This window comes from Protopterus annectens, chromosome 14.part0 (assembly GCF_019279795.1).
Source record: "Protopterus annectens isolate FY-2018-M chromosome 14.part0, PAN1.0, whole genome shotgun sequence".
NCBI lineage: Eukaryota > Metazoa > Chordata > Ceratodontiformes > Protopteridae > Protopterus > Protopterus annectens.
The window spans coordinates 307,922,522-307,943,596 of NC_056748.1; the positions used below are offsets into that span (position 1 = coordinate 307,922,522).

The 21,075-nt window shown below is 38.3% G+C and overlaps 1 protein-coding gene across 1 annotated transcript in view; it reads left to right on the plus strand.

Moving 5' to 3' along the window:
- ADAMTS18 (ADAM metallopeptidase with thrombospondin type 1 motif 18) overlaps positions 1-21,075 on the plus strand; it is a 403,884-nt gene that overhangs the window by 117,494 nt on the left and 265,315 nt on the right. The window lies entirely within an intron of this gene.

Consider the following 21,075-nt stretch of genomic DNA (forward strand, 5'->3'; position numbering starts at 1 on the left):
CCCTTGTCTGCAGTAAAAATTCACTTAACTAGCTCGAGTCTGTTAGGCTCCTTGTACAAATGCTGAGATATATTTGTATTAATGTAAGATGTAGGCATCCTGTTGGTGTACAGGGAAGATAACAGCTCTATCTTTGTAGTTTTTAGGTCACCATGTCAACATTTAAAGTATTGGCTCCCAAATCAGCAAAATGAACTCTTAAGTTTGAATGCTGTCACATAAACAACAAAAAAATGCAGACAGTGTTTTTTTTTTTTGTGTGTGTGTGTGGGGGGGGGGGGCAAGCCCTGTCTGTCTCACACACCCTGTTTAAATATTCTTATCCTAATACACAAGCACTTAAAAAAAAAAACATGCTCCTTGCTGAAGCTGTGCAGTCTGTCAGATGAAGCAATAAGGTTCTGACTGTCGGTTTATTATCCCTCTAAAAGCTGATAATTTGATCACTGACTTCAGAGAAGGAAGCCTGTCTGTTCTGCTGTTTGCTTTCAGTCTCACTCAATGGAAAGTTTTGAGTGGCACTGTCACCACTGGTGTTGTACAGTGTTCCTACACTTCCCTTCCCACCTAGACGACTGGTAATTTGTGCAAATGTTTTCACCATTCCCTTTCTGTAGAAAATATGGAAAATTATAGGTGTACCATAACCAAATGTTTGACTGTGTATGGGGTTGATGCTCAGTTATGTATATCAATAATGGAGAAACTCCTCATGCAAGTATCTGTCACTGAAATTAACCTATGTCCTTTGAATTAATATGAACAATAAAAAATGAAGAGCACATCATTTTTACAATGCTCTGAAATGTTCTGACTCACTACATTACATTACAGTGCTGGAGAGACATATTATATAAGACCTTTCAGACCTGATCCAGTGAATCCAACAGTTTCCTTTCTCCCACTCTACTCTGTAATTTCTGTTCATCTTGGGTATAACTCTCATTTCTGATTATAAGGACTAATTGTCCCTCTCCTTGAACATACATTTTATACAATGTTCTTCCCGTTTCTTCCTTCCTGAATTTACCACTTACAATTTTTTTCAATATGTATTGCCTCTCAAAAACACTGCAGCTTATCTTTCCTCATATTATTTTATACACCAAGTCACTTCAATCTCAGCTCTGAACACTGAAAGTGTACTTCATAAAAAAAAACAATGTGAAGCTGGAAACAAATCACTGACTGCCACACCAAGTGATTAGTTAAGCACTTTCATTCGATTTATTCAAATATCCTTCTTCAGAACCACATAACCATCCTTAATATAATAACATCAGTTAACAATGTCCAATAAAATGGGTTACATTATTAAGTCACTAAATATTCAATATTTAAAGAACAACTTATGTTCAAATAAAATAACTAAAAAAGTGTAAAATATATAATTAAGATATATATATATATATATATATATATATATATATCTATATAAATACAAGAAAACAGACATAAGTTTGTGTAAATAATATATAGGTTAATAATGGTACCTATTATTCAAAAGACATTTGATATTTAAGGTACCATTCAACTCAGGAGCTCTTTCAGCGTTTAAAAACACTTGCTGTCTTAATTCCTTAATTTCCAGTGCATTATTAAACTCTGTTACATAAGGTGCCATATTAATATAATCTAACACAAAAAAATACAAATTTCATAAAGTTAATACATTCCAAAGCATGCTTAGCCAAAGCATTATTAATATCTTTATTTTTGATTGCTAAGCAATGCTCATATATCCTCCTATGTAATGCCCTGATAGTTTCTCCAACGTAGAAGTTATGACAGGTAGTGCAATAAGCTAAATAAACTATACCGCTACTTCTACAATTGAATCTACCCTTGCTAATCACTGTTTTTTGAATAAGTGCAAAAAATATAATTTTAGAAGAATCTATGTATTTGCACTGTCTACAGTTATGACATGGGTAAGTGCCTACTGGGCCACTAAATGTGTTAGAAGACTTATATTCTCCCACTTCCAAAATAGATTTCACGCTAGCTACTTTCTTATAAATGAAAGTGGGATGATCACCCAATACCCTAGCCAAATATTTATTTCCCAAAATCACTTTCCAGCTATTTAACGTGACTCATTTAAGTCATAAGAATCTATAAAGATTGGAACAGAAGAGACACAGTCCATTTTGTGGTCATTAGTGTCAATCACTTTAGGAGTAAACCCACTGGTTAAAATTGGTGGGAATTTGTCCTTCTAGCCAAAATCATCAATTCATTAATAGCTCTCAGTTTCTCATACGGATAACCTCTCTCAACAAACATCAAAAACAATTTGTCTGTTTCAGAAATAAAGGTATCCAAATCCGAAATGAGTCTGCAGGAGTCTGCAGAGGCCGATGATTTGCCGACGTACTAGGTTGAATTTCATAAAATTTGAATGTTCACTCTGAAAATGAAGAAAATTATTGGTGTAGGTATTCTTCCTGTACACCGTACTAATGAATCTCTGCTCTTCTGTCTTCGTGACAATATCCAAATCCAAAAAGTGAACACCAGTACCAAAAATGCTTCAGGCCATATGCATGGCTGTTAATTTCATCCAGCAAGGTGTGTAAGTCATCAGCAGACCCATTCCAAATAAAAAACAAATCATCTATACATCTCCTGTAAGGACAACTGTAAGAGATGGGGTATAGGACAATGGTCATTCACATACAACAATAAATGATGTGAATAAGATGTAGTGAAAGTGCGCTGATGTGCATGTTGCAGACATGAATCATCTATGCAAAACAGGTAGTGTGGGATACAAGGAATGTGACATGAACAGGAACATGATGATAGGCACATACAAAGAAATATAAACAACCGCTTGTGAAGTTACATGTATTTATGGTATTATATATAGTTTGAGTGAATGAAAACTGATTATGGCACAAATAAACCTGCCTTACAAAAATACATGGCAGACTATTCAGTTGCTTTTTTTTGCTTGTCATGCATGTACAAGGTCATGCATAGAATGTAAAAACACATGGCAAATGCAGTCTAGGGCCAGGGTTTGCACATGCATGCTCTCTCAGATCACAAATAAACAGAGATAAACACTTTGAAGTTAACCACTAGCTAAAACACATGTGGCAAACTGAGATACAGGGACTGCGTGGAGTGAAGTAGATTATCCAGAACAAATATGCATATGTTACAAGCAACAGTATTCTCTCTCACATGCATTATTCCTGACTATATGTATGCATGTATTCTTGGAAGAACACCCAGATGCATTTCTGATAATCCCAAATGCTTTTATAATACAAAACCACAGTAATAAACCTTCAAACAAATCATATTAAAAAATAAAAATTTGCAAAAAATAGAATTAAAGATCCATTTAGAATGACTTGCTATTGGAATTTTGTCCTCACTGGAGCTCATCTACAGCACATTTCAGAAGGGACTCCATTCCTAATAGCTGTACCAATGTAACAGTTTTCCCAGTCACATCTTGCAATGAAGGGTGAACTCACAGGCTCCAGTTCAGAATCCTTACAATTTGTGGAATGCTACTATGTGCATGATAGTAAATCTATCCCTTTACTGGTAAGATACATTGATAAAAGGCCAATAAGTGTTTCCTACAAAGGCTAACATAAGTACCAAATAAGAAAATGAATGACAGGAGGATAATTTACCGGAGATGCCAATTGAAATTCCAAAGAAGGTAGTTGTGCTCCCTGGAATAATTGTCAACATGATGTATAACAAGCCTGAGGATGCAATATCTTGGAGTATTTCCTGAACCCTAAGGTAAGGCTTCTTAGAGTTAGTATAATTAAATAACAAGGGTACAGGGTACATCCTCAAAAACTTGGAGTGAAAGAGGCTCACAATGAATCCTAAATTGATGTAACGATGACTTTCAAAAATCATTAAAGTTTTCTTTGAATCGCAGTTTATATTTTAGACTTGAGACATCTGATTTTGTATCTTGCTTTTGTGATAGAAAATCCATACCATTCTATCTAGACAGGCTTGTCTCCCTTTGTGTGTCACCTTTTTTTATGCCCACTACTTGTATGACCTAACAGAAGTGATTCATATTTGTTTACTTTCTTTTTGCTCTCTTATGCACATCATCTGAGCCAGCACTGCTTGTCAGTCAGATGGCAATTAGAAAATCCAAACCCAAGTACCTTCTATACCTAAGCCACTGACTCACCTCCAAATCATTTCTCCTTAACCCCTCAAAGTAAGGTTATACTCTTTGGTACTAAGAATAGACCTTCTGACTTCCCAGCGCCCTCAGGCTTTTTGACCTGCAACAAGCATATCAAAACCAATACTTCATTCAAATACCTAGGCATCTGGATGTAGCAGTCTCTTAATTTTTGGGAGCATATTCAAAAACTTAGATCCAAAATTAATACCTCCTTTTCTTTCCTCAGAAATTATATCACTTCATTTTATCACCACCTAGGGCATCCATTGTGTGCCAACAAGCCTAGAGCAGCTAGTTGGGAGAGGCAATGCCTAGATTTAGTTTATTTATTCAGTATTGTATAAACATTAAAGTTAGAATAATTCAGTGCTGTTTAGCATAACCTGCTCTGATAAAACACCCATAAATGGCTTCTAACTCCAATACACCATCCACTTATAGCTCACAAATCAAAGGACTGGTCAGTATCGATATGCAATTTCCTAACTTCTCTGCAGCCAGTTTGGTGGATATGGACATCTTGAGGCAATGTAGTAATTGTCTCATGTTTACTGAGAGCCACTTAATCCTTAAAGAATCAGAGACAGTATGTGAGAGGTATAGTAATGCAAAGACACTGGGGGCTAAAGTCTCGCATATAAGTGCATATCAGGTTGCCAAAACCACAGCCACAACACTTGCCTCACATAGTACACAACACACATACATTGACTATCGTATGCTGAGGCACTTAAAAGCAATCTTCCTAAGGTTGCCTAGATCACCCATTATCAAAGCTATGCCCAAGCAAGACCAAAGGCACTCAAAAAAAAACACCACCTAACACCACAGAAACTATCACTCTCAGTGGAGCCCCAAACACTAAGCCCCTAACTCAAGCAAACACACTTTCCAGGACTATCATAATAGGGGTCTCAGTGGTAAGATATACTGATGCCCCTTGAATTAGGCTGAACAAGGAGAAGGTAACTATTATTTGTTTATCTGGTGCCGGAATCCACCAAATCATGCTTGCACTTAAGTCATTACACCACAGGTACCAATATGATTCCACCATAGTTCATGTAGTTGTAAATGACTTAAGATGTACCTCACTGGACTATATGAAGAAAGGCATTATGAAACTTTCAGACTATGTATCTCAGGCTGGCATAAGCCTAGTATTGAGCAGGCCATTACTGTCACCAACATTGATGCCACAATATGAGCAAAAAAACTGGACACAATATTTGTCAGCTTGGGAGGACATGGTTAATAGACAACATTGCTTTGGTAAGGATGGTCTGCATATCTCCTCTCTAGGCTTTTTAACACTGCAGAAAACTATATCTACCTCCATAGTGCCTTTTTTAGGCAATGCCAAATTGACAAACCTACTGACATAGCAAAATCAACTCAAATGAACATCAAGATGTTACTGCTCAATGATGAGAGCCTAAACAAAAAAACTACACTCCATCCAAGCCCTCCTTAGACTAAAGAGTGTGTACATCTGTGCAGTTACTGAGGCAGATGTCACAAAAGGAGATACTGCCAGCCCAGCTATCTGAAAGTTTATAAATAATTATATATCTTTTGTGGATATTAACATGCTTCATGTAAGATGCTTGTGTTGCAGATGTATTATAAGTGTATGTCATATTGCACAGACGTGTTGCTGAATATATATTTTTGTAAAGTACTGAGCAGAAATGTATATACACTATTGTAAGTGTTTAGATGTATATATTTTAACAGTATAAACTGGAACACAGGAGATTACCTTGCAAAACGTCATAAGAATAGTTGAAATTAAATTACTTTATGGCTGGGCCATAAAGAAAATATGTCATCTCTCAGTTTCAGTGCAGTAACAGACACAATGTCTAGAACTAGAAATTTTTTGTATTGTCTTGGAAGTGTTTATTGTTTTATGACTTCCAGGATCTGCCTTAGATCTAAAAAGGGCCCTTGTTTATTTATTTTTACACGTAGATGCTAAATGCTACCAGCTGGCATCAATCGTGGTTTTGATCCTGGAAAGTGAAGTCAGATGACAAGAAATGCTGTCATTCTGCAAGTATCCCAGCAGTAATATTGGGATATTAATTTGGGAAGTCTTTGAGAGAGAGATAGCATTCTGTATTTTGTCTTTGACCTGACAAGAAGATCCATTCACCACATCTGTCTTGCTTACTCTGTAAGTGAGTTTAGGGAACAGTATAATTATTTTAGATATAGTCAGGAATAATACAGCAAAGCTTAATTTAAATGTTTTTCTGTATTTGTTTGAGATTGTCCTGTAATGTTTTTTTAAATGTTGCCTGTGATTTTGAACTCTGATGTAACTATGACTATATACTGAGTATTTTCTTTAAACCTTTCATTGTGGCTATTTGTGAGACATATTTAAGTTCCGAGAGTTCTTGCATATCTATTTGGTGACACTGTGGGCCACTCCTAATAGCCTTGCTCTTGGTCAAACTACCATTTGTATTGGTAGCAACATTACACAGTAAGATTTGACACCCTTTGTTAAGTGCTTTAAAGTAGCTGATAAGGATGTGGCTGGTGGCAGTGATATCTTATAGTCTGAGCACTAGTAAACCTGTGCCAGCCTTTCCCAGGTGTGTGTGTGTGTGTGTGTGTGTGTGTGTGTGTGTGTGTGTGTGTGTGTGTGTGTGTGTGTGTGTGTGTGTGTGTGCGTGTGTAAATCAAACCTCAGAGTGTATTTGTGTGTGTGTGTGTGTGTGTGTGTGTGTGTGTGTGTGTGTGTGTGTGTGTGTGTGTGTGTGTGTGTGTGTGTGAGCTACTTGGGTGGGGACAAGAAGCATTGGTTGAACAGAGAGGGTGCTGGAGGTCTTGGCTTGGCCACTCAGCTGGGATCTCATCTCTATAGCTGTGACAGTGGGGAGTCTTACTGGGGATCTGGAGAAAGAGGAAGAAATCAGCCCCAGACTGACTTTGGTCTCTGTGTGCTCTTAAGGGAAATTGCACTTGATGCAGAGAGCTGCATCTGGAAATGCTGTATGTGTACTTATCCTCCTAATGTACATCACCCACTGGTGGTAGTAGTGAAGTTTGAAGCTCCTTGATTACTGGGCCACTGGTAGGGCATCACAGCATAGTTTAAGGCAGCAGACATACCCTAGCAGTAGAAGGTTTTGGTCCCTTTAACACTTTTAGACCAGTAGCTGCACAGAGAAGGGCTAAAGGAGGAGGTGTCTCAATATATATCGATAACAAGCACACCTCTAGGAGAGTCAAACAGAATTATGTGCTGGAGTTCCTTCACATGCAGATCACCATCATCAAAATTCCTTACAGTATCCTAGCCAGCTATATGTCACCCTCCATGTACCAATAAACTCACAATGCATACTTGGACATACTGGAGATACTTACCATCAAACCTAACACTCTACTGGTGGGAGAATTTAATTACCCTTCTACAGACTGGGAATCCTATACAGTCTCAAATCCACAGGCACATAAATTGACTCCTATAAAAATAGAAACTCTCTCATCAAAGTAAGTAGGCAACTAAGAGTGCTGATTAGGTCAAGCAAAGTCAACTTTGTTTATAAGATAACCATAAGGCCATCTACAACTATGTCAGAAACCTCAAAGAAAACACACAACAATGTGATGAACTGTGGCTAATGGTACCAAATTCACTGTGCCTGCTGATATAGCAAACCTGTTATCTGACAGATTCAGTTCCAACTTTACCCCCTCTCACCTCAAACCATCCCCTCAAAAATACCCTTAAACATAACCCTCCAGCTATAACTAGGGAGCATGTATTGACTGTCCTCACTAAAGCCAAGAATGTGGCTTCAATGGGTCCCAATAACATCCCACTATACCTCCTGAATAGTCTAAACTATGACTTATCAGGACACTTGGAGTCATTATCTAACTATAGTCTTAAAACAGACTTTGTGTCATGTGAATGGAGGACTACAACACTCATCCCCCTTCATAAGGCTAGACCTTCAACAGATCCTGGAAACTACAGACCCATTAGTCTGACTAGTTTTATTTGCAAAGCCATGGAAATAATTATCATGGAAATTATCGACAAGCACATAGCAGACCTCCAGACACTGGACCCATCCCAATTTTGCTTTGTCAAAGGAAGATCGTGCTTACTGAATATGGTGGGCTTCTTTGAAAAGGTCACTAAGGCAATGGATGAGAGGAAAACAGTGCATACTGCTTCCCTAGATCTGGCTAAAGCATTTAATGCAATACTTCACTCAGACGTTGTCAACAAACTTATGGAACAGAGTATAAACCCCACTATAACATGCTAGATAGCTAGCGCTCACTCACTGATAAGATGCAGGAGGTTAGAATCAGTGAGGCCACCTCTACAAAGAGACCAGTCACCAGTGGAGTCCCCCAGGGCTCTATGCTCAGCAAACTCTGCTTTGGCATCTACTTCTTGGCTATCAAAGCCAGTATCAAAGGCCTTTGGCTAACCAAGTTCACAGATGATTACAAACTGGGAGCAGTCATTGAATCCACCTAAGATGAAAACACCCTTCAGGCATGTCTAATACAGGTAAACGTTTGGTGCCAGAGAAATCACTTAAACTCAATACCAAAAAGTGCACTATAGTACATTTTGGGAAGAATATCACCCTGGGCAACTACAGCATTGATAAAACACCCTTAAAAGTTGAATCACTGGTCAAGGATCTGGGAACTCATGTAGATAGTAACCTAGCATTCAACCAGCATGTGTCAAAGGTAGTAAGAAAATCCTTCTGTGTTAGTTAACTTATAAGCAATGTCATGGCATGTATGTACAGAGAGCCATCATACAACTGTACCCAGCCCTTATCAGATCCATTATAAAGTATGATATCCCCTTCGGTATGTACCTAAGCAGACATATGCAGCAAGTGGAATGTAATGTCCACAAAGGTTTCTTGCAAAAACATACAGGGAGTAAAATCAATATCCTATGCTGATAGCCTCAAAGCCCTGTCTCTTTACTGAGTATCATACAGACTTCTGACAGGAGATCTTTGCCTGGCATACAATGCATTCCTCAACCATGTTTTAATGAATCCTTTGCACATCCACAAAACAAACAGCTTCAAAACTTCTAAATTAACCTAAATGTTGCTTGTGACATAAATAGTACATGTTGGAGAGACAGATAAGTTTCTCAGAGTATTCCCATTCTCTGGAACAGGCTTGCCATCTATGTGAAGCAGATTTTCTCTCTTTCCCTTTTTAAGCACAACTTGGGCCAATGGATGAGTAATCAGGAATTCTCTCCTGGTCTCTAATAGAGGCAGTCAGTAAATTGCCACCTACGTAAATCAAATGTGTTGGTCACATTTGGGTCACATGGCTGGGGGTTATAAGGGATCTAGTGGTCATTAGTCTAGTATACACCTATGAACCTTTTGGAAAAGGTGCTCTGCTTGCATAACTTGAGTATGGCTTACCCTTGTTTGCCACCTTCTGCAAGAAAAACACATCAACGCTACAGATTTTATCACAAGCAAAATGTGCCACTTCATCAACAATTCTCCTGACATCATCAACAATTCCCTTTGCCTTGAATACAATTAACTTACTTTATTCAAGACAAAGAGGTTCCTTCCCAAGCAAGCCAGATCCAATCTACTGCTGGGCACCCAAATATCCAAATTATTCCACCAAGATGCTCCTTCTCCACTTACAGTGAAACTGATCACTACCACCCCAATCTACAACCCCAGAAGCCAGGGTACAGTAGGTCCTCCTCTCCAAATCCCATCTACTAAACTATATAGCTCTAACTTTAGTGCACTACAACCATAGCAATCAACATTTCTTCAAGCAAATGTCTCTCTATGAGTTATATGTATATATATATATATATATATATATATATATATATATATATATATATATATATATACACACATATATATATATATATATATATATATATATATATGGGTCTAGGACTATTCACTGAAAGCACATTTCACTGAAAGTCAAATGACTGTGCACAAATCACTGAAAGCTCAATTCACTGAAAACACAATTCACTGAAACACATTTCACTGAAAGTTATATATGGCCTTTTCCCCACTGTAGTGCAACCCTGGAGTTAGTATATATAGGAAGGGGGGTGTAGGGGGCACTGCCCCCCACATTGGGGGGTGTGGGGGGCATAGCCCCCCCACATAGTGCAGATATATATTATATTCAGAAAAGAGTAATTTATTGGAATTGCAAGTATCCACCTATATAGTTCAAAATATTTAAAATAGGTGGGGGGGCTATGCCCCCCACATCCCCATTACTATATATACTAACTCCAGGGTTGCACTACAGTGGGGAATAGGCAATATATAACTTTCAGTGAAATGTGTTTCAGTGAATTGTGTTTTCAGTGAATTGAGCTTTCAGTGATTTGTGCACAGTCATATGACTTTCAGTGAAATGTGCTTTCAGTGAATAGTCCTAGACCCATATATATATATATATATATATCTATATATATATATATCTATATATATATCTATATATAGATATATATATATATATATATATATATCTATATATATATATATATATATATATATATATCTATATATATATATATATATATATATATACATATATATATATATATATATATATATATATATATATATATATATGTGCGTGTGTGTGTGTGTGTGTGTGTGTGTGTGTGTGTGTATAGCTAGAAATATATATAAAAATATTACCCCTCCATCAACTGGGAAAACTGGGAAACTGCTGAAGCACTAATATACTGGCCCAATGCTTTCTGGAATTCAGCAATTCCAATGCCCTGGATCAGCTCATTCTGACCCCCACAAGAGAAAGCAACATCCTTGACCTGGTTATTACTAAAATGGTCGACTGTTGCTCTACACCCATAGTCAATCCCTCCCTGGTCAGATCCAACCATAAACTAATCACCATGGAAATCCACATCTCACCCACACCCCCTGCAAGGGTAACCACCTTAAAAAACTTCTCCAACGCTGACTTTGGACTCCTAAAAACAGAGCTGGCTAACTTCACAGCACCCATGCCAATGGAAAATAGCGGCATGACTGCTGAATCATACACCAATGCACTGTATGAACGTGTACATAAATGCATGGAACTAGTCATACCCAACAGAACCAAGATGCTCTCTTCCAAAAAAAGGAAGCCAATCTGGTGGTGCCCTGCCATAAACAAACTCTACAACAGAAGGAAAAAACTGTTGCAGAAAAAGGTGAAGTTCCAAGGCTGGAGAAAGTCCCTTATTAGCCACAACAAAAAGTTGAGATCCCTCATCAAATCCTCTAAATCCAGCTATGAAGGCAGAATTGCGGCAGACACTAAAAACAATCACAAAGCCTTCTATAGCTATATCAAGAACCTCCATGGCAATACCCAGATTTGTTCTGAGTTACTGCACAATCGTACCTCCTATACTGAGCCAACAGATATTGTTAACATACTGGCCGACAGATTCAGTGCCAACTTTACCCATCCCCCCAAAGGATCAATCACAGTACCGGAAGAATGCCAGGCACCCAGCATTACTGCAGCACAGGTTAAAGCTGCATTGTCCAAGGCCAATAACACAGCCTCCATGGGACCTGATAATATCCCTGGCTATGTTCTACATGAACTACAAAATGAACAGGCACCACATCTATGTGCCCCATTCAGTCACAGCCTCACCTCAGACTTTGTCCCTACCGAATGGTGCACTGTTTCTGTCATCCCTCTCCATAAACATTGAGCGAATACAGACCCTAGGAATTATTGCCCCATTAGCCCGACGAGTCTGATATGTAAAGCTATGGAATGCATCATCATGGACCTGATTAGCAAACTCTAGACCCCACACAATTTGGCTTTGTGAAAGGGAGCTCATGCCTGCTCAACCTGGTTGACTTCTTTGAGTCAGTCATCAGGGCTGTGGATGAAGGTAAGGCAGTGCATATAGCCTACCTTGATCTGGCCAAGGTCTTTGATACCATTCCTCACTCAGGCATTATTGATAAACTCACCAAACTAGGAATCAGCCCCTATATCACTAGGTGGGTTGCAAATTGGCTCACAGATAGAATACATAGTGTGAAAGTAGCAGACTCCAAGTCAGACTGCTGACCAGTCACGAGTGGAGTCCCACAGGGATTGCTCCTGTGTCCTCTCCTGTTCGGCATCTACTTCTCAGAAGTCCAGGCCAACACAAAGGGACTCTGGCTCACTAAGTTCACAGACGACTGCAAACTTGGAGACATTATTAATTCCCCAAGTGATGTAGACATCCTACAGAAAGGCCTCACTAAGACCAATAACTGGTGCCAAAACCATGGCCTTAAGCTTAGCAGCAAAAAAATGCATCATGATCTCCTTTTTTAAAAACTCAGTTCCCACTAATTACCACATCAATTGAAGCCCACTGAACACTGAAGGTGTTATAAGAGATCTGGGGAAGCAGGTTGACAGCAAACACTCCTTCGACCACCACATTGCCACTGTGATCAGAAAGTCCTTTTATCTGGCACATCTCATTACCAAGGGTTATGCATCCAGGAAGAAAGAGGTCATCATCTGTCTCTACTCTTCCCTCATTAGACCAATCTACGAGTATAATGCCCCATTTGGCATGTACCTCACTAGACACCTGCAACAGCTGGAGAGGCCACAGAAGTACCTCATGAAGAGGATCCTAGGTGTTAAACACATGTCCTACATGGACAGACTCAAAAGACTCCAGTTATTCTCTGTCTCATATCGCCTACTTAGATGTGATCTCTGTTTGACATGCAAAGCAATGTCTGACGGAGCTCTTTTAGAAATGCTACATCTAAAGAAATCCCAATCCCTCCACACCATGCACTCCAGAGACCTCAACCTCATTACCACAATCAACAGAACATGCTGGAGGGACAGGTTCCTCACCCAAAGACTGCCCATGCTCTGGAATAGACTTCCATACATGTCAAGCAGGGCACCTCACTGTCCCTCTTCAAGAGAAGTCTTGATGAGTGGATGGGTAATAGAAAGTTCACCCTGGGGATCACTCCAGTGGCTGTACTTGATAGAGGCACTGTGAACTAATGTTGGGTGGCACAATACCAGGGCATTTCTATGGGCTAGGCTTGTAAAGGCTTCAGGGCCATTAACCTAGTACACACCTATGAACCTATGACCATGTTATGTAGATAGACTTCAAGCATATATAACTGATTCACATTCAAGTAGCTATCACAAGAACAAATAAGTGCATGTCATCAGAAGTGTCAGCTGTGATGACCCTCCCCTGGGCTAGTAATCAAGGAGCCTCAGTCCTCACTACTGGCACCTGTGGAGGACATTCACTGAGAGGATAAGAGGTACACACGTAGTATTTCCAGATGCAGCTCTCTGCATCAAGTGCAATTTCCCTTAAGAGCACACAGAGACCACAGTCAGTCTCGGGCTAGTTTCTCGCTGTTTCTCCAGATCTCCAATAAGACTCCCCATGGCACAGATGTAGAGATGAGATCTTAGCTGAGTGTCCAAGCCAAGGCCTGCAGCACCATCTCTGTCCAGTCAGTGCTTCATCTCCCTGCCCAAGTAGCTGACAGACACATTCTTTGAGATTTGATTCACACATCCACACACCTGGGAAAGGCAGGCACAGGTTTGCTAGCTATGGCCCATTCTGCTCACACTATAAGGTAGTTATGATTGCCGCCAGACACTCTTGCCAGCTACCTTAAGGCTCTTCAATGGGTACCCAATATACTGAGTAAAATTAATATTAATACAAATGGTAGTTTGACCAAGAGCAAGGCTATTAGGAGTAGCCTACACAGTGTCACCAAATAAATGTGCAAGTACTCTCACAACTTAGATCAGTCACAATGAAATGTTTTAATATATTTAATAATAAATAATAAAAGAACAAGAAGATACTAAATATATATTCACAGTGACATCAGTGTTCAAAACCACAGGAAATACTTATAATAATATTGAAAGACAGGCTCAGACAATTAAAGAAAAACAATATCTAAAATAAGCTTCACTATATGCCTGACTGTATCTAAGAGAGTTACTATTCCCTAATAACCTACTTAATAGAGCAAGGCAGATGATGTGATATATGTTTTTTGTTGTCAGGCCCAAGACAGAATACAGCATGGTCAGTCTCACTAAGAGACTTTTCAAAATAATATCTAAAATATTACTTCTGAGATATCTTGCAGAATGACATCACTTCTGGTCATCTGACTTCTAGTTCCAGTGCAAACCCCCATTACTGAAAGCCAGCAGGACTTAGCACCTACCTCTAAAAATACACACACACGGACTTTTGCTGAGATTTTTGGCAGGTGATGGAAGTCATAAAACAATTACATACCTCCACACTTCCATAGTAGTAATTAGTTTACACCAAAGGCAATACAGAAAGCTTCGTAGTACAGACTTTGTGTCTCTGGCTGCATTGAAATATGTGAGATAACATCTTTACGGCCTAGCCTATAAATTGATTTAATTTCAGATATTTTTTTTAAAGTTTGCTGGACTGTGGTTAACCCTCCAGTTTGCTCTGTTAAAACATGTACATTTAAACAGTTACAGTAGTGCATGTACATTTCTCTTCTCTCAAGTAGGGCACACTGTGGATACATTTCAAACACAAACACTTTACAAATACCTTTTCAACACAAATGTCTGTACAAATCAGTTTGATATACATATGGCCTACAGTTCTAATACGTTTGTAACACCAACATCTTGTATGACATACATACAGTTCTAATACATTTGTAACACAAGCATCTTGTATAAATCAGTTTGATATCCACAAATGACATATACTGTAATTATTCCAGCTAGCTGTGCTGGCAGTACCTCCTATTGTCACATAATCAGCATACAGCTATGAAACTCTGATGAATGCTAATAGGCAGGTCACTCATAATGTCAAGATCTTGTACACAGTACCCTTACATGGTATAATTACATCAGTCCTTTTAGAAGCTTGCCTACAATATTAACAGTTGGACATATTTGCCATGTCAAAAGGTCATTATGCATCTGTGCTTGCCCCTACTCAAAAATAAACATTAGCTCTTGTGGATATTACCTTTGGCCAAACAGTAATTGTCATCTATGACAGTGGTCCATTAGGCTTAATTAATTGATTGATATAAATCTGACTAAATGAAAGTCATAATAACAGAATATGTAAAGAATAGAGACACCACTTGGTATATATCAGTGGGATCACCGGTTTGACCATCTACTCCCATTCCATCATCTTATCACTGTATCTCCTTACTGGGTCATCAGCAGCTGTGAAGACACTGTTCTACAGGTGCTGACATTCCATAGTCATCAAATATTTTGCTTTCCAACTCACCTGAAGCATCTGTTTTCTTCAATGCCCTCCTCATAATGCATTATTTTTTCTTTTCAATCTTTGTGTTGAGATTTTATAATACACACAGCATTGCCTTTAAGTACAATGCTGCCACTCTTCTGTTGATATCCAATGTACACTTGGAAAGCTGTATGTCTATAAATTGTTATATTTCTGCTAGGTGCTGATTTGCATGTGATAATGCCTTATTTGGATCTCCTTACTAAATGCTATGTAAAATACACTGCTACGTGTGTGGATTATACTGCTGATGTCAGTATTTACATAATAATTAATTTGTACAGTACAACAACTAGCTTGGATATGTCTTTTGTTTTTCCAGACCAATGTAAATTTGGAGTCAACAAATCAAAAATCAGTTCAGATGATTACCACTAAATAATTGCAGTCTAACTCAGGCTAAACATATGCAAAAAAATGGTAATGCTGGATTTGCATTTGTTTGGCAATATTTGTAATTATAGCATCACTCTGGAGCTTAAGGTTTCTTCTAATGAATCCCAAAATTCATGGTGCAAATCAGAATAAAAAATATGTGGAGAAATTGTCTAACATCTGCATTGAAGCATTATTAGCAATTCACTCAGGGAGTAACTGGCTGCTGTGTGGTGATATTTTCAAATATAGCTTCATTCTGCAATTCAAAGAAACACTATCCTGTCCAGAATTGTTCTGTTGTCTTTTCCCCAAGTGTATGTGCAGAACTGGTCTTCTCCCCCCATGATCTCAAATAAGGTAAAGAGGTTATCAGTGAATGAATGAATGAATTAATGAAATGTTCTGTTGATATCACTGTAATGTGATATTGTTATCTGCATATTATGTATAAAAATAAAAATAAAGGTATATTATATCATATTATTGTCTATCATGTCAGTTATCTTGTCGTGGATGTCATTAACCTCAGGTCTGAAATGTTTCTGTCTGTCGAGAAACCCAAACTCTCAGCTGGCCAAATGTTGTATTCCTATACTGTCTCCAAGTCATGGAATAATCTTCCCCCTCACTCATATCTAATAGTAATCCTGCCTGCTTTAAAAAATCCCTCAAACTACATCTCTCCTCTCACTGGCTATGCTCCTGCACCCAAATGTACAACTCCAACACCTGACTTATCTCCCTTATGACTTCATCATCAAATATTTTATTACTGTTATTGCCTTTCCCTTCTCTCTGCCAAACTTCTCCTTTCCTGTCACCTTACCTTTTCTTTCCCTACTTAGCCCTCTTTCATCACCCTGAATTTATCCTCCCTCTGCTATGTTCCTTGTAAATACATTTTACACTAGTGCTGAAGTGAACTAATGCCAATGATTTATGTCTATTTTAATATTAACATTTAATGCTTGATAGTATGCACACAAGTCATTAATTTACAATGATTATGATACTACCACTTTATACTCTTTATTTGTATTAATCTGTTTATCTTTTTAATAACTTAATTGTATGTAACTTTGTGGAGCTTTTCTCCCTGGGCCTCCACTGAAAATGGGCTCTTTCTAGGCCTAGTGGATTTTCCCGGTTAATAAATGCAAAAAGTAAGTAAATAAATAAATAACTTAACTGTGTCTGTTTTGATGTAGTAAAATATTTGACTGAGTACATAATACTTATCACTACAGTATGAAGAAGGGATAGCATTGACTAAATCCCATTGTTCAACACTGTGGTACTTGCCACATATTCAGGGGTTCATACTGTATGTTTTGTTTTTTTAACATCAATAACAAGGTGAGTGGAATTGGTCTGGGGACCCTTTCCAGTCACACCCTGAGCTGAGAGGTAAATATAAACAAAAATAGGCGTTGTGAGACACGTAATAGTGTTGAATTAATAATATTTAGTTGTACAGCATGTGACATTGCACAACATTCTACACTTAGTTTCTGAGTCGACAACATGAAACTCATTGCAGAACATAAGTGAGTGTTAAATATTTGCATAGATGCACACTGTGTATAATGATGTTTTTCATATCATTTTAGTATCATTCCATAGTGAACTCAGAAATAAGCATAATTATGAGTGATGCTGAAATTTCATTAAAAGTTAATTATTTGTGAAAATAACACATATACTGTATGTACTGAAATATACATATGAATATTTTGCACTTATCTGATTTTTTAACAGCAGCAAAGAAGAAGCAGTCTTTTCTTGTATTTGTATTTTGGTAGGTCAATTTCAAATGGCAAAGAGTGCCAAAGGCAGGAAAACTTTGCTCATCCAGGGTCTGAGGGAGCATGTTCCCACTAAGGTTAGTAAGGTTGGTTCCTACTAGAAAAAGTGAACATAGTTGCAGTGGGGTCTCTGGCAGCAAGTTAGTGTACTTGAAGACCCTGGCAAGACTCCCCTGCAATGCTATAACAAGGCTGCTAAAATGATTGACCATGCTCATAAAAAGGCAAGCAACATCAACACAGCTTGGAATGCCATAAGCTGGGATGAACCTTCTAGGTGGCTAATAGAGACTGAGGCCTATCCAGAGCCATATCCAGCACTAGGCGGCCTAGACAGTCACATAGCCCTGCTGGGAGAGGGGCCCATTAGCCTGGGGGCTGCCACTTCATTTATTTTTTTATTAAAAAAAAAATAATAATAAATTTCTTCCTTAAGGGCATTAATTTTTCTTTATTTTCTTCTTCTCCCCCACTAGTAGATCTACCACACTTTCCTTTTCTGTCACATCTAACAGTGGTACCACTATTTCCCCAGATCATCACACCAAACTGCTAGGGGTTTTCATAGACAATAATCTCAAATTTGTCCTACAGGTTAACAAAACCATACAGACCATTAATAAGACGCTTGGATCACTGTATAGAAACAAGACATTTTAACCCCACTGGTTAGGACTGCAATCGCCCGATCACACCTACTCTCTACTCTTTTATATGCTTCGCCTGTACTCTCAAACATCAGCAAATCCGAACTAGGTAAGATGTCCCATAGCTACAATCATATTGCCAGATTTGCCACTGGCTCCACCTATAGAACCCACCACTGCCAGAACCTTAAACAACTAGAGTGGCTAGAACTGCTCAGCTTAATTCAATTCAATCAACTCTTAATAGCGCACAAAATTTTGTACCATCCTGAGGATACCCCCTCACTTAAAAATATTATTAAGCCATATAGCAACCTAAGATCCCTATGGTCAGCTGATAAACTAATGGTCCAACCCACAAAGCTAATAACTCTGCTGGTGAATCTCTGTTTGCCAACTTCATTGGCAAAACCTGGAATTCGTTGCCCAACTATTTAACCCTATAATCCTCCAAAAGTCTCTTAAAAAAACCTCAAATAGTATCTCAAAGTGAATTGGCTATGCTCATGTACCAACCTTGATTATGTTATAAACTGAAAGCATATTCTATAATTATCATAACTTGTAACTATGTCACCAAGCTGTGCTTCCAGTCTGATGTCTCTTGCTTTTAATTGTGTCTGTCCATGAGAATTATGAGTCCCTACTAGGGAACACTACTAAGCCCATTGTATATAATCACTCTATTTTTATAATTGTTTGCTAACTTCTGTGTAATCTATGTAAGTTTGTCTATGTGGAGCTTTTCTCCCCGGGCTTTCGCTGAAAATGGACATGTATCCAGTCGGACTATCCTGGTAAACAAATATAAAATAAAATAAATAAATAAATAATACAGCCCTTTGGCATATGCATACTGCCGTTGCTTCTAATTTTCCCATTCAGACTCATAGAATTTAGACATGACTCTTGTATGCTCTCATTAGGGAAGGCAGGTTAGTTAATAATGCTCAAACCCAGTACATTATTTCTAGGAGACAAGAGCCTGAATCCTTTACACCAACTACAAAAGCACTCAAAGTACATTTTCAAGGAATTGTGAGCTTCAAGGGAAGAGATGTTTATTGCTGTTCTCTCTCTGTTTTCTATGTGCAACTGTTTTGTATAGTAAATGGTCATCAATGTTTGTGCTATAGAATTTGAAAGCAGTGTTAGCGGCACAACAGGCAACATATTTGCATTTGATGCTGAAAAGATTTCAAACTTGCAGAAACTTAAGCACTGCTGGGGATTCCCTGCTGGGTGAGTAAAGTAAACCTCTATTTTATGTCTGCGATAGAGCTGCTTTCTGTTTTACCTCCTCAATTTTGTTTTCTGTTTTAAGAAATCTGCTTGGCCTGGTGTTTTTGTTCTACGTGGGAGATAGACACTTAAATTATCTAGGCTGCACATTTTTCCTGTTTTTTCATTGGTTAATTGTCTGTTTGAGTGATATTTAAATACACAGTGAATTTATGGCCCCCTGTCTTTTGCTGAAAAGATTTCAAGCTTGCAGAAACGAAAACTCTGCTGAGAATTCCCTGCTGGTGATTTTTAAGCTGCCTACCCCTACTTTAACTTGAGCTTAAAAAGCTCTTCCCTTTCTACATTGCTGTTGATGTACTGAATTATTTATTTGCCTTTCCTATTGCTCCTATCAAAAAAGTGCATTTTGCCTCACATTGTCTGTTCTACTTTTTTACTGTGCTTTTGCAGTGGGAGGCCTGGAATTGTTCGTCTGGTGATAGTAGCTGTTTATCTGGTCTGTCCGAGTTGGGAAATACACAAAAGGACGCTAATACTGTGATTGTACTTCAGCAGCTTAAAAAAACTGTATTGTCTGCTGTTGCTTTAAGTAGTTAATTGTATTGCATTACATTGTATCTGTTAGTTGTAGGGCTATTGTAGGTAGTTTGTGTGGTCTTGTTACATTTGGGCTCCAAACCAGCTACTGTACATTAAGAAGGTGTTTTCATGCACCCTTGTGAGAGTTGCAGAGCTTCTGCATTTAAGTGTTTTACTGCATTAATTTGTGCTTTTTTACTCTTTTTTTCTGCCTTGCCTGCTTCATTACCTGCATTTGTTTTGCACTAGCAAAGACTAGATCCAGACTTGCTGAATCTAGCCTGCTTTTGATACTGTTGAATTCATATCCAGCCATTCTACATTAAGAAGGGGTGTCCTGCACTCTTGTGGCATAAGATTGTGGATATAGCCTTGTCTGAGCCGGGGATTGCTGGAGGAAGAATCATTGTATGATTTCCTATTGCAGACTAGTTTAAAACTGGTTAATTTTGCCTGTATACAAGCCTTGGGTTTGCATGGGTTTTGGCTCAATTAACCAGAGCTGCTCTGCATTTGGTGTCCTATGCCAGAGGTCTATTATGTTTCTTTTTGAATCCAAGCCATCCAGAGCTAAGAACAAGAAATTAAATTTATTTTGAGCTTCATTTGCACTTTTTCAACTGCGTTTAACTGTTTTACTGCATTAATTGTTGCCTTTTTGACTGTTTTTTTATGTCTGTGCCTGCTTCAGTATCTGCACTTGTTTTGCACTGTAATATTGCTTAGATAGCATAGACTAGATCCAGACTTACTGAATATAGCCTGCTTTTTATACAGTTGAACTAAAATCCAGCCATTTTACATTAAGAATAGCTTTCCTGCACCCTTGTGACA